The sequence below is a fragment of the Sitodiplosis mosellana genome, unplaced genomic scaffold (assembly GCF_009176505.1).
Source record: "Sitodiplosis mosellana isolate CC-2019 unplaced genomic scaffold, AAFC_SMos_1.0 Smas_scaffold_6166, whole genome shotgun sequence".
Classification (NCBI taxonomy): domain Eukaryota; kingdom Metazoa; phylum Arthropoda; class Insecta; order Diptera; family Cecidomyiidae; genus Sitodiplosis; species Sitodiplosis mosellana.
Window position 1 is genome coordinate 6,208,909 of NW_022601407.1, and position 15,377 is coordinate 6,224,285.

Here is a 15,377-nt window from a genome sequence, read left to right on the forward strand (position 1 = left end):
AGAGAGAGAGAGAGAGAGAGAGAGAGAGAGAGAGAGAGAGAGAGAGAGAAAGTGGATGAAACAAGCTTTTTACTTTCCAAGGTCCTGTATAATGTTGTCATTGATATTGTGAAAAATCCTTATGAAACACATGCAATACGTGCACTTGCATTGTTACCAGCAACGGGAGGGCCAAATCTTTTAAATAAATTAAATTAACTTTTGTAAAAACTAAAATACAGCAAATGTAATGGATCCAATTAAACATCCACTTTTTGTTTTCGTTGGTTATTCAACTAAAGTGTGACGACAACTCACACAGACTTTTATCGCAGACAAATTTGTTTCAGATTCTTTGCATAAAACGACCTATAAAGAAATTTGGATTCGGTAAAATCAGTATCGATTTTGCATATGGGAATTCGATTCCATTGGGGTTCATTGCAACAAAGAAACATGATAACAGGGCTGGAATTCGAAGAATTCCACCGAAATCGTTCGAAATTATTTTTTTCGTACATAAGACCATATTGGAGTGAAAGAGAGAGATTCCACTATTTTTCAGCATTCCACCGGAATTATTCCGATAATTCAAGGAAGAGTGAAATGTGTGAGAAATAATTCCGGTGGAATGCTGAAAAATAGTGGAATCTCTCTCTTTCACTCCAATATGGTCTTATGTACGAAAAAAAATAATTCCGAACGATTTTGGTGGAATGACTTAGAATTCCAGCCCAGCTTACGGTTCAAGTTGTTCAAAATTTATGGTTTGTGCTTGGAATAATCTGCTGAATTTATATAAAATATTTTTCTGAATTAACTGTGGATTCGTTTCCCCATTTTTTCAAACACCAAATGGTACGATCGTTGAGCAAAGTTTGAAAGTATCTCAACATAATCTGGTGATTTTGATTTTTTCTGCTATTAACCGGCATGTGATAAGAATTTGTTGTTATCATTCATAGAATAGGAAGAACTAAATTGATCGTTTTAACGTTTTTGAAGAAAATATTTTTTGGACACAACCATAAGTCATGATAATGAAGCAAATCACATTTTGGATCGAAAAATAAATATCACCAACCAGGAGTGGTTGTCAATTCATACATTTGCATTGCCAAACAATAATTTAATTGAAAAAATGCGACAAATCGAATTTTTGCCATTTTTCTAAATGGAATCGAGTTTGCCAAGACACGGCAAGATCGTCAAAGTTTTAAAGGTGTCTTAAAATAGACAAGACGATAGCGGTAGCTCAGTTCGAATTTCTTAAAAGGAAATACAGAAAATAGATTGTTCTGTTTTCTCGTGAAATGTAAGTTTTTCAATCGCCAATTTTTAGTTTTCAATCATCAAGATGAGCGGAAATGTGTCAACAGATGACGGAAAAGAATGAGCCACAGCCTTATAGTGTTGAGAGCTATTTAGTCACAGTAAATGCTCATTTGTCTATCAGTGTTCCAGTAGTTCAATAGGCTATTGCGTCAGTAATCTCAAGTGGGGATCATTTATGAATTGAGTGATTAAGTGTTTTCATTCTACCTCCTTCTCTCTCTGTTTCCCACTCTGTTCAACTGCAAAAGAACGATGGCACATTTGTTCCTTGATGTGGGAAGCTTTTTAACACGCTCGTTCGTATACAATTACCAAGGCATTCACACTCTGACTTTTGTTGTACGTATTTTGAGTGTGATGTGTGTGTGGGTCCTATTATTGTTTGGTTTTTGACTCAACCCTTCTTTGTTTGTTGAAATTGTTGAAACAAAACCGGGTATCATCGAGAGCAAGAGCAAGAGTATCATCACATTTGCTTGACGGCTGCAATTTGTGATTTCGTCATCAAGATTTTTGGTCGAATGGAAGACAAGCGACGTAATAACGTTTAATAGCCACATTGCCACCAAAATATTCTCCATGACTAAAAACACCTAATTATTTTCATACCAAAATAGCGACAGAGCGAGAGTGAGAGCAAAAGAGAGTGCTATAATAAATTAATTTGACTAACTTAGAATATTGAGGAGCGAGGCCAAATTATCATGTTTATTGTTGGTGGAAGACATTCAATGATGGCATGAGCGCGTATCGTTTGCCACACATTTTACTTTGGGTCGACAGATATTCTTTGGATGCGGCAGGTTAGAATAAAAACCAACAAAGGACGCGGTTACGAAACACATGGGGATGGCTGACGAGAAGCAGTGACCATTTCGAGCAAAAACAGCTCGAAATAGTCTAGGTTTTTGTGTGCTCCAAAGGGACTGTTGACAACATTTCATTGAAAACCGAATTTTTCCGTAACCGTTGGAATCGACATTCGAATCCAATTCAACATTCTTTGCATTTTATCATTCGATTTCACTTTTACTTTCACTTTCATCCCATGGCAAGCATTATCAGCGTCATCAATTAGTCTCTGTTGTTAACTCAAGCGCATGTAGTGAATTGAACGTTTTGCGTAGCGTGTTGAAAACAATTGGATATAATTAAAATTGAGTGAAAATATGTAATTTTATAGATAATTTTAAACTATTCATCAAATTCGTATTCCAATGAATTCGGTCATAATTTTTGGCGGGCGTGCGTTTGATGTTCATGCATAACAACTGGGTGAAATTTTCGAAAAGCTTTGAGCTTTACTCGGAAATGTGTGGAAATCTCAAAAAATTACCATACATTTACAGACACCTTTGCCGCAACACGCTTTTACATCCCATAATTTTCCTTGGTGTCTAGCATTCACTATGTATTTTGGCTTTTTGGTGGCCACCCGACAAATTACAGACCGCAGACAAATGAGATTTTGGCAAACGCAACCAAGCGAACGGACACATGCAAAAGATGAACATCAATAAATCTAATTTCATCGCTTTTCCTCGGCCATAATCCGGATTAGCATTTTGGCTTCTTTATTCCGTCTTTCCCAATGAACTGGGTGGTTTCTCTATCGTTGATTCTTGGTCAAATGTTTTATGAAATTTTAGCTCGACGTATTTCGATTGAAATTTTAAAGACCGTTCAAAAAATGAATTTAAGTCCATCAATTGTGGCTAGACAGTGGACCAGCCCGTGAATTATATGATTCATCTTCAGTTGCGGTAAAAACAAGAGGATTCCGATTGGAATTGAGCTTTAACATCTCCTTAAACAGCTACGAAATTGGATTGTTAGATTCCAATCAAAACCTCAACATTGATCTTCATTATCATTGATGGATGGTTGAAACATCAATTTCCATCGATTTCAAATGCAACTTCAATATGATAAATTTTCTGCATTCTTCAATGTGTAGTTGTAGTTACAACTCGATCAAATTAATGTATTTGGTAAAGAGTTATTAGTAAGACCACCAACAACGTATTGAAACGCTTATTTCCCACGAAAAACCACTCGACACTCGACACAATTGATTTGCTTACGCAATTGATGCGTTCGATAGTTCGACAAATGACGTCGACAATAAATTAGCATTCAATGTTCAACGCAAAAAGGCTTCAAATACGTTTTGGCTTAGAAAATGACACACGGTCGATGATGAAGAGTCTATGTCGCAATCAAATTAACCACAAAAGTTGTCTTATCACCCATTTCCACTTGATTACTTTAGTCAAATGTCGTTTTCTTTCGCTGCTCTTGTTTTCATATTTTGCAGTCTGCTCATTTGCTCACGCTTCGATAATAATTTATCGACTTTATTGTCGGTTATAAAATTGCGGTTCATTGAAAATAAAGAGGCCGCCTAATGGATTTAATATCTAGATATACGCGTTTTTCCTGTGTCTATTGGCGTCACATAAAATGAAAATTCATACACTCAATGGCGTTACCTCAAATGACAAACAATATTTTATGATGCTTTCAACTAAAGCATAAAATTTCACGCTTCCATTTTATCGATCAGCCTGATAAGTTTCGAAGGCAATCCACCGATCGATTGACAAACAAAAAAGAATCGCGGACCAATTTTGCATTGCTGAACTACACAACATTTGAATCTATTGCGTTTTAAGTTCCCTGATTGATTGAAAGTTTCAGTTTGAAACTTCAAATATTAGCCCAAAAATTTGACACATTCTTCTCAATTTCATTTCCAAATTGATGGAAATTTTTCAAACCTATTTTCCTCAGTCTGAACAACATTAACGCACGTCTCATACACATTTATGTCAATTATAAAATTCGACTAATAAGTATTTTTTTAAGTGCCTTTTATGAACATATCCCCGTTTACCCATTCAAAACAACTTTTTCCCTACAATTTTTGCTTTTTCCAATTGGCTCATTTATTATTCACGCAAAATGTCGACGCGCTTATGGCTACAACGGAAACCATTCAAGCCATTTTGTATACTTTTATGGCCGAACACCGGATCAATCGTATTTTGTAGGTCGAGTATTTTTAGCATTATTTTATTGAAATATCCCAATAAATATTCGAAATCACCTGCTTTCATCCGTTTCGAATTCCGGATCTAATAATGACTTTGCCTGTGAAAAGGGCCGGAATAGCAGCTTTCATTCATTCATTCATTCATTCATTCAATTACTTTGTTTCATTTCATTCATTCATTCATGTTATGAACTTTGAATTCTTTCTCCGATCTTTAACACGCCTTACCATTCTTTTAGATCAATATAGAATGTACATTTTAAAGAGCATCGTCGTGGTCGTAGCACTCGGCCATGTTTTAGCTGCTTACTCACTCTCTTTCTCTCTCTCTCTCTCTCTCTCGCTTTACTTTCTTGTCTTTCTCTTTCCCGTTCGCGACATTCTGTTTCTCTTTCCCTTGCATTCTTGCACGGTTTCCCTCTTTTTCTCTCTTTTTAATTTTTCCCGATTCTCTTTCTGTAGCAGCTTTTTATCCAATTCTTTACCTGACTTCAGTCGACTCTTTCATTTGAACCTTTCTCTTCCAATCTCTTTCCCATCTATCACCATTTTATATTTTTCGTCATTGTTTAGCAAACAATGTTTACTCATGGCTTCCACTTTTACTGAACCACGCCGCACTTATGTGCCTGCACAGTGCACATTTTATCGCTTTTATACTACATGATAACCGTCATAATTGCCCATCTTGTGCCAAAATCGCCCGATTTATGTTTGAGATTCATCCCGTAAATTATGCATCAAATTTTGTTGTGATGCTATTTTCGGTCGAATTGTCGAATATTTGAGTGATATGAAATATTTGTCATATGTCATTGATCAATATCTTTGCTTCTGTAAATCAATATTAATTATGAATCATTTTTTCGCGAAAAATTTCATGAAAATGGCTTGTTTCGTTGAAATTGAGTGATGAAAATGGGGTAAGCAATGACTTAATTCGTTTTTGCCGCTGCACTGTTATCAAGCGTATCGCTGCATTTCAACGAAATAATTGACATAAAACACCACCTCATAATCAATTCTCATTATTACAATATGCAATCATCCATTTGTCATCATACTGACGCCGAATATTTCGACTTGCATGTCATCGCTTCAGTTTTCCACACACGAAATCAACGGATGTTTTTAAAATAAAAAAAAAACGGATCGAGTTGATTTAAAAAGGCACAAATTCTTTTTTGTTGCTATCGTGTGGTTACCTTGACCAATGACCATATCATCATGATCAATTTAGATTTTGTTACATATCAAAACTCAATTATGCAACGTGGAATATTCTTGTGTGTGTGTGTGTGTGTGTAAAAACTACACGGCTACCAGAAGGGAAAAATTCATTGGAAAAAATGGATTCATATGAAAATTATTACATTGAAAGCGCCACATGCGTTCATGTGAAGAAGCGCTTTTACAGAAAAAAAAAATAAAGCCTGCATCACGTAACGATTTCCTAATAAATACAGGTTTATCCATGGCTATGACCATGACGAAACGCACATATGACCATTTATTCCATGCGAATTGCTATCCTTTTTCATGGAAATTTATGCGGTGCGCCGGGTGCATTGCAAACGCCAGAAGCTTTAGAATTTAATTACCAAGCGGTTATTAGCTAGAATTTTACGGACAACTGTTTTCAGTATGCATAGCGAAGGAAGAGGAATTGAAAGAGATAAAGGAAGTCATTTTCCTCTGGAGACGAAAACAGGAAGAAGAAGGCGAATTTTACTTTCAGACAATGATTAAAGATGACACTTGCCAAACGTTTCAAAGCTTTTTTCTAGTAAATTTTTATATCATTGTCTCTCTCACTTTTCATTGTTTCAAGCCTTCTCTTTCTCACTGTCTCTTCCTCTCGTCTTTTTTCTCTGTCTTTTTCTCTCTGCCGCTTCATCTGTCGAACTCTTCTCAGCGCGCCTTTGCTCTATTTCACGTAATAATCGCACCGTTTTCATCGAAAGAGTTTTACTTAAAGCTTAGCATGTTTACGCTTAAATGGTCAAATGAAATAACCGGGATAATTTCATAAGCATCAAATGCGTTTCCATACTATTCAAACAGCTTTTTCTAAAAGTTTTGGTTGGTTGTTTCTCTTTCTTTCTCTCTCTCTCTCTCTCTCTCTCTCTCGGCTTATTAGATTGCGAGTCTCTTTTTAATAATGAATGACCTGTAAGCATTTCATATAATCAGTATGCACAAGTGATACACGAACAGCAGACAAAATAATGTCGTTTAATCAACATGAACGAAAGAAGAAGAAGGGGAAAAAAATTATAAATATTAAACGCAATTGCAAAATATGAGAGGAAAAATAAAATAAAATGCCGAAGCCCACGCGTTGATTCCATTGGAAATTGTCGGCAGTTATGAAGTGAGCAGTAAGACAGTTACGTGCCATATTTGATTGTCTGTATGGTGGCCGCCTCTGGACTATTCAAATTTTAATAACTGAGTCGGGTTTTTTTTTATTGAAATTTCAAATGGTACATTAAGTGGAGAGTCGAGTGAAATTACAGAGCCGTTTCTATCATTCGATTGCGCGTATGACCTCCAAAGACTTAGACACACGCAACGAACTACCAAATTGCCCGTTTGAATGTTTCATGAGATTCGATTGAGAAGTGTGATGTGATGTGAAAGGATACGAATTCGAGGCCTATAAACGGAAGGAACTTTCATTTTATGGTAAAATCGGTCCAGCATGCCCGTCGGAAAACTGGGGACAACAAGCTAATTGGCTGATTCAGCTTTCACGAAACACCAAAACACAACCGATGAGGAATAATATTCCGGATTTTGTCGTGTGTGTGTGTGCTTTAACCTTTGGTTTTAAAGGGACCAACATCTGAGATGAAACATTTTAAATTTTAGGATAATTTATGAAATGTTCGGCTTCGTTTGAATAAAAGTGACGAATAAAGGAGTTTTTCGAAGAAACCGTGACCAAATTGGAAGGCTTCCGAGTTAATCGAGAATTCACCATTTCTTATAGAGGAAAAATGACCGACAATTTTAGTTGACTTTTTTTTAACCAGAAAAGGAAATCTTTTATTCATCCGAATGAATTTTATTTATAACTAGCTTCCTCGCCTCGCTTCGCTCGGCTTGGGCGCCAGTTCGGTTTCTCTTCCGTTCAGTTAGTTTTTTTTCAATCAAGAAAGATGAATAAGAAAACTAAACATTTCAGTGAGATGACGATACAATTTGACGTAAAAAACAAAATTCAGTTATGAATGTTAGTCTGTATCATTTCGTATGTTCCATACTTGTTTTTTCAAAGCAAAGACGATTTTCTGGGAAAGTTGCTCCTTTTTCTGGAGTTGATTTTACACGCATTTTTTTCATATGTGAATTGGTGTTAAGTCGTGTTAACATGACCATGATGGACCGAGATGGTGTCCATGTTCAACTCTGTTCCAAAACCAATATTTCATTGCCATCAATCCACATTAATGTACGTTGTATCGAAAAACAATTAAAAAAATTGTTTCTTCAAACTTTTGAAAATTTAATTCGAAAATCAAAACTGATATGTGAATCTGCTATTTAAGCCGCGAGAATTCTAACGACATATTCACCATTAAAACCAAGAATTGAAAAATCATGAAAATAAAAAAAAATAGGACACACGCACAATGAGTTTTATATATATATAGATTTATAATGAAAATTCAGAAAAATTTTATGACTGATTTTGCACAGAGAGAAATCCAACATGGTTTCACCAATACAAAAACATAATTTTGGCATTTTACAACAGTATTTGTGAAAATCGCAACAAATGTTTGGCTGTCAATATAGTACGAATTTGGGTGCGTTCCATACAAATACTAATCTGAACATTTGTTATGATTTTCACAAATACTGTTGCATTTTGACACTTTGCAATGTTCTGTGGTGTTGAACGTAGCCTCATTTTTCTCTGTGTGTATAGACATTTTTTCCATAAAACCTGCAAAAGTTTCGAACCGCATTGGCTAATGAATGATGTTAATAGATTTTACCGACTATTTCAGTCACTTTCCAGGAAAACACCGTGTCAATTTAGTATTATCTATGGAAATATCCAATCCGTTGATAATAATGCGTTGTTGAAAACTGCAAGAGAAGCAAAGAAGCTAACAAATCGCACAAAAATCATTACATTCCGGCTTAAAACGAGACAGAGAAAGAGGTAGAGAGAGAGAACAAAGGCATAGAATTCTTTCTACCCGAATGGATTGAAGTGAATCGAGGTTTTGCATTAGCAAAACTTGATCTAGTTGAAAAATCGCTTAATTCGAGAGTTCAACAACAGCAGCATCAACCGTTGACTTTGATTTTGCCATGCAAATGAACACGAGAAAGAAATGTGGCCATCCAGTATTTTCTATGTAATGAAAAAAAAAACATATGTTCACATATATCGAATTATTAAAACGGGTGGAATGAAAATGCACGTGACCGTTGGCATGGGGCAGGTAAAAAGCGTTTTTAACCGAATCATGTTCTACGCTCTTTTCTGAGCTTATCTGCAACTTTTCATCGTTCGAAATTCATTGGAACTGCTGATTGAAGACAGATTTTTGCATCGTAATTTCATTTGGGTCGTCGTTTGATGCAGAGAAACATGAAGCAAATTTATATTCACCGACCTTTGAAACAAGCGGTAAATTCCACCCTTTGATATTCGATATGTGAAATTTCATCAGCGCGCATTTTATTCCTTCGCTCCAACAACACACATAAATATCACAAGAGTTTAATGGCGAAATGGTAAGCAAACATCGATTCAACGGCTTGGAAAATTTATATAATTCGTATTCTACCTTCATTAATATTGCAGCCCTTTGCACTAAGTACCTCATGTATGAATTCAATGAATCCAGAGCATAAATTCGATTTTCGTTTTGAATATTTTCTGCAATTGTAGCATTTTAAGTCGTTGGCAATTTTTTTTTTCACTCGAAATACAATTCGACGAATTACAACATCAAACAAGCTTCTGTGAATGAACGGAGTCGAACAATCTCTATATCTGGTAACACCGTTTGCTACACGTTAAACGGAACTAATTGCAGACACTCTGATTACATAGAACACACATTCACTCAATGACCCATTCATCAATCACCTCTAATTTTCGATTTATTCAAACGAAATTAGATGATTCGGATAAAAGTGCACGGTACCTTTCGATTGTAATTAGTATCAGACAGTGTATGTACGTCTCCTAATTAACGGCGGAACGAAGGAAAATTTTCCACTTTCTCTTCGTTCAGTTTATGTTCAGCAAAATTTGGTGATTTTCATACTAGCTTTCGATGCCGAATTGTCAGTCATGCTTTGAAAATTGAATTCCAATTATTCTGGAGAAGTGCACAACGACTCAACACCATGTTCACTCGATGATAAATTTTTATTTCATTTCCTGAAAAAAATCAATCTTTTTCAAAAGAATTTTTGATTGATACCAGACTAAGTTTTTTTGTTGTTGCTAAAAAACGTTTTTTCAATGAAAAAAGATATTTAAAAAAAATATTTTTCTTTTTAATCAAACTAATTAAGTAGGGGAAGGTGGGGTAATTCGGAACGTGGGGAAATTCGGAACACCGCCAAATTTCACCGCAAATGAATAGTTGAGATGCGAGACATGTGAACAACTGTCATCGTTTTCTCTAAACAAAACCTCAAATTTCACTCGACGAGTGTGTACGTACTGTTAGCTCTATGCGACATCGACATGAAATCAAGTCATGAAAATCTAATATTGAGATTGCCTGTCTGCATCGATTCCACAACATTTTTTGAAGAATCAACTCTAATGAATATGTTTATAATTATCGTATACCATTAATATTTCGACTCACAAGAGGAATTTTGCATAAAAATTCATTGAGTGACTGAAACACGATTATGTTGTGAACCTTAGTGAGTGGGGAATTCCGGAACGCCCTATATACGAAAAATTGATCAAGTGATTTTTAATACTTTTCAAGTTGATATCGCTTTTTTATGCATATTTATTATATCTCATGCAAAATTTTGACAAATTACTCATTGCGATTCATGCGATCGAGCTGTCTACTTGAAATGCACCAAAATAATTGGTAGCTGTTTCACAGGCAACAATTACAAATCCGACTAATAACAATCGCTATTTTTGAACTTTTTCCTCATTAAAATTAATTCTTCTGTCATTTCCTAGTTTCCCGTGTGGAAAATTTTTGACTGACTATTCAGTCGATTAATTTGGGACATTTTGACTGACTAAAAGTGATTGTCTCGAACAAAATAAGCAACTGCAGTTAACTTTAATCACAAATCACTCTTAGTCAAAATGTCCCAAATTAGTCGACTGACTGAAAGAATAACTAAACGTGATTGTCTCCATACAAAACGCATGATTTCAATCAACTTAGCCAGTTTTTGTTGTGTATCACTACATACAGTTACATACAACTGAGTGACTTGGTTTCCATAAACGTTTTGCATCAAAATTGTTTCAGTTTTCTATCCATTTATGAAGTTTTCCGAATTTCCCCACCAATTTTTTTTCAATTTTTCACCAAAATCGCAAAAGGATTTTCTGCCAACAGCGTAAATTTTTTCAACCGATGCGAATTTCAACAAGCGGCAAGGACCAAAAGTTAGGTTTTTACATTTACTGAGTCGTACCACTTTAGAATTTGGAAAAATGTTATTAAATTATTTCGATGTGTGTTCCGAATTTCCCCACCTTCCCCTACTTAATCCTACTTGAATCATCTGGAAATCTTAGAAATATCGTTAATAAATTAAGTAAACAATAATGGACACTTTCCAATTAAAAATCGAAAGCTTCGATAAAATTTCTAGAAGGAACACTATGAAATTCGAATTAAAATAAGCCAAAACGATGTACTGAATCATGAAGAGAGTTGAAGTTGAGTACTAAAGCATATTGACTGTATCTCAGAACGTAGCTGCTACATTAAATGCCAAGTAAGTAAGTCGACTGTTTGTGTGGTTTAATCCCATCAAAGGTTGAAAATGTGCGTCTGATCTTCCTGTAAATTTTGCATTTGTTTGCACTGAATTATGTAAAAGATGTGAATTTTAATGGATATGTGCGAACGGCAAAAGGTGTCGATTTTTGTTTGTTAATACGATTACAATGTCTGCAAATATTTTCCATCATTGGGAAATCGTTCGCATCATTCCGCCCCAAAAATGTCCAAGTTCGCTGCAAAAGCCATTGCAAACGTTTTGGAAGTGCCAACTTTTATATACGTGAAAATATTTGCTTGAAAATCATTGGATCATATAAATTTACCTAATGTGTGTTGGTGTTACAAATTTAATTGAATCGATGCATATGCGTGGCGTTACGCCACTGGTCGTAAATAAAGATTCATCGAAATTAATTAGATGATGATGCCGGAATTGCAAGTAGAACAACGCGTATAATTAATTTCAATCAATTCCTAATGATATTCACTTTTCTTTCATTCGATTCGAATGCTTTGAATCGTTCGGGGAGAAAATTGATGGAAAAAAGAATAATGAACTTTCCTCGTCCGAATAAATCAAACGTGTGTGTGTGTATAGAACAGAGCTCGTATTCATAGTGAAAAATGCACTCGTGTCATCGAAGACCTCATTCACATATTATGGGAAACCAGCAGAGAACATTTCGCATCAATTCTGTCAACGGTAAATGAATGGGTCAAAATGGAATGCACCATTTCAATGGATCGATTTCGTATTGACTTCAATTTTTAAGCGATTACGACACAGAAGATTGAATACAGAGCGCTTCCATTTGAGCAGTTTTTGTTTCGGGATTTGTTATTAGAATCGCTTTCAGTGTTCGTTTTCATCAAACGGGAGAGACACATCGGCAAAGGTAAAGAGAAGTTTATGTTTTTCAATATTCATTCACAAAGTTCACAAGAAGAGAAGAAAAAAAGATACAACACAACAATAAAAAGCATGCAATTTAGCTTCCAAGTTGGGGCAAATACCATTTGGCTTTATCTTTGTTTGAGTTTTCTCTTATCCGAAAATTTACACAAGATGCGCAGTTCTTTCTTTGAATTTTGTGTATCGAAAATTGAACCTCAGGTTAAAATGTGGACATCTTCATGAAATGCGGTGAAAATGTGTGGCAATAGTCGAAGGGTTGTAACAGTGATGTGATCGGCACATGAGCACCATCTCTACTGATTGCCATTATTGCAATGTAAATGAATAGAATGTCTACTTCTTTTTCTCAACATCAATTGCATACGACTTATATACGACGCAAGGTGGCAGCACCTTAAATGGCGTTTTTATACACAAAGTGTATAAATTTGAGTGTAAATTATGTTAGTGGCGTATCAAAATGAAGGTTTAAAACAAAAACATGGTCAATATAGAGCGTGTGGTCTGACTGTATGTACTGCGCGTGCCTTTTGGCAATAGTTTCATCAGGAATTTTCATAGTAAAAAGTTGTTGGCACGTTTTTCGTCTTTCAATATTCTATATTTATTTTCACCGCTCTCTGCAGTGCAAAGTCTGCAAGACGCTCTCAATTTCACGAAAGTTCATAGTATCAAATTAAAAATGAACAGATAATTTCAATGAAAATAGTGTTACATAATAAATTCATTTCTGTCCCAATTATTGATATCATTGACCAAAATCGCTTCTCCCCTCATCACCTGCAGTGAAGGTTCTTCACCTTGGGATAATTTTAAGTTATAATATATCTCTTATTAATATGTCTCTACACACATATACCTTTCTCTTTATCTGTTAAAAGGACATGTCCACATTCGCTACTGATAAAGACAAATCGATTGATTTGGGGCACTTAACTTAAAGTCAAAATATTGTTCTATTTATTTGTTCGCATTCGTCGTGAGCACTCGTAATCAATGCATTGTATAGTGAAACAAACATAAACGAAGCAAACGGCGTAGCGATAGTCGTGGATAATTCGCCAACGTCGTCTCGCGTCCAACTGAGATTACTTACGAATCTTTCGGAGTTTTAGCTTCTGAGAGAAGCCATCATAGAAAAATACTCAAATTATTACGACGCTTGAAGACTTTGACTTTTCGTATCACGCCTATGATTCATCGATAGGCGTGGGTCCGTTTTCCATGACAGAATCGGTGCGAATAAGGGGAATTAGTAGACATGAACTAATTTCCGGTTTCAATCTAGCGAAAAGATTTCTATCTGTCCGTTTTCTCGATGTTGTAGAAATTGCTTCGAACTCAGGCAAATTGACACAATATTTTCCGGAACGTTTGACGGTATCAAAAACGTGGACAACTAATAGCTCCAATTATGGAATGCTGAATGAAATACTTTAATGATTATGACAATATCGATCAAATCCCACCTGCATTTGGAAATCTTAAGGAAATCGTATTCGATAGGCATAAACATGAAACGAAAACTGTGTTAAAAAACCAACATTAAACCAAAAATTTCACGTGGAGTAAACTAAATGATACACAACTACAACAAATTTTGCATGCATTTTTTTTGATTTTTTCATTCCAAAATGTTATTGACTGAATTCAACTGTTTCAGAAAAAACTTGCTCATCATAGCGGTAAAAATTTCACGACTACAAATAATAAATAAAAACGTTCCCGTAACAAACGGATAAATCTTGAATATGATACTTCCTTTCCTTCGTTACGACCCTCTGCACATAACAATTTCAACAGCGCTTTTTTCGGTCAATTTTACGATAGAGTTGATAAAAATGCTTATTTTTATCGTGATCATTTTGAAGCGCTTCCGTGTGCGTGTTCGTAATCGATGTGGTATTACTTGCAATAATTCGTTGCGGAAATTTACTGTTCGCTTTTGAAAGTGCTTGTGCATTTGGTGCACTCACCATTTCGGATGAGCTGAATGGAATCGCATGCAATTTGTGTTCAGTCGTTTTGCAGAACAACAGAGGAAATAGCAGTTTTGTCAACGAAACGAGAGAAGAAGAATTACTAGGAAAACTCCATTCAATTTGAATGAGCTTCACATAAAATTACCGTCACCACACCTGGTTTGAAAAAAGGGTGGTGCGAGAATGTTGAACAAAAGCAAATACTCACATTGCATTGAGTTATGCTGCGGTTCCATTAGATATTATGGATAAGAACACTCGAACGATGTGAACTATGGTTACAACTCACAATGAACGCAGAAAAAAACCGCCACACAACGTGAATTTGCTCAGAAATGTGTGAAATGAAGTTATCCTATTAGCGCACTATATGCACTTCATTATGAAAACATGTTGAATGCGAGCAAGGAAAAAAGTTGAGACAGAGAGAGAATGAGTGAGCGCGAGTACCGAATCAGTTTCACTCATTGTAACAAATCTTTCGAAAATATCACTTGAGTCAAGTTCACTCGAAACTTTGCGCAACCGACAACTTTAATCGAATTTCATTCATAATTTTCTGTCTCTTACATTTTCGATCTATTTTGACACAAACGATGTAGGTAATTTGATTGACTTATTATACATTAACCAACTTAATCTTGACAAAAGTCGCAACCAAAAAGTTCAATCGAAATGTTTTTTAGGGGATTACGGTGTGATCCGAGGTAAATTATGCAAATCAATCATATTTCAATCAAAACGATGTAAATCAATCATAAAATGCAATCGTCGTGGAAAAAGCAATAGACTGTGAGTGCAATTAATATCGGAAAACATTTCTTGCGTATACATTTTTTGAATGCAAAGAAAAAATCAAAGAATGATTGAAGAATAGTTCCTTTTGTAAGAAAGAATTATTCGGAATGTGCAGAGAATTATTGTCCTTTGTACGATAAACTGCTGACTAAAAACGTCGTCATCATCGTGTGTGAGAGAGAAAAGCAAAAGAATATGCTGAAAATGGTTAGTCTCAGACGGAAACCCTCACTTCGTTGAAATTGGCTGATGGTGCTTAATGCGTTTCGGTGTTGTGGCGGAGATCATACTCGTTAGCATTATGAAAATGTGTATTGCATGGCTTTCTATAATGCTTA

General features: G+C 35.4%; 1 protein-coding gene across 1 annotated transcript in view; it reads right to left on the reverse strand.

Moving 5' to 3' along the window:
- The window catches only part of LOC129575285 (omega-amidase NIT2-like), a 311,296-nt gene that overhangs the window by 270,594 nt on the left and 25,325 nt on the right, over positions 1-15,377 (reverse strand). The window lies entirely within an intron of this gene.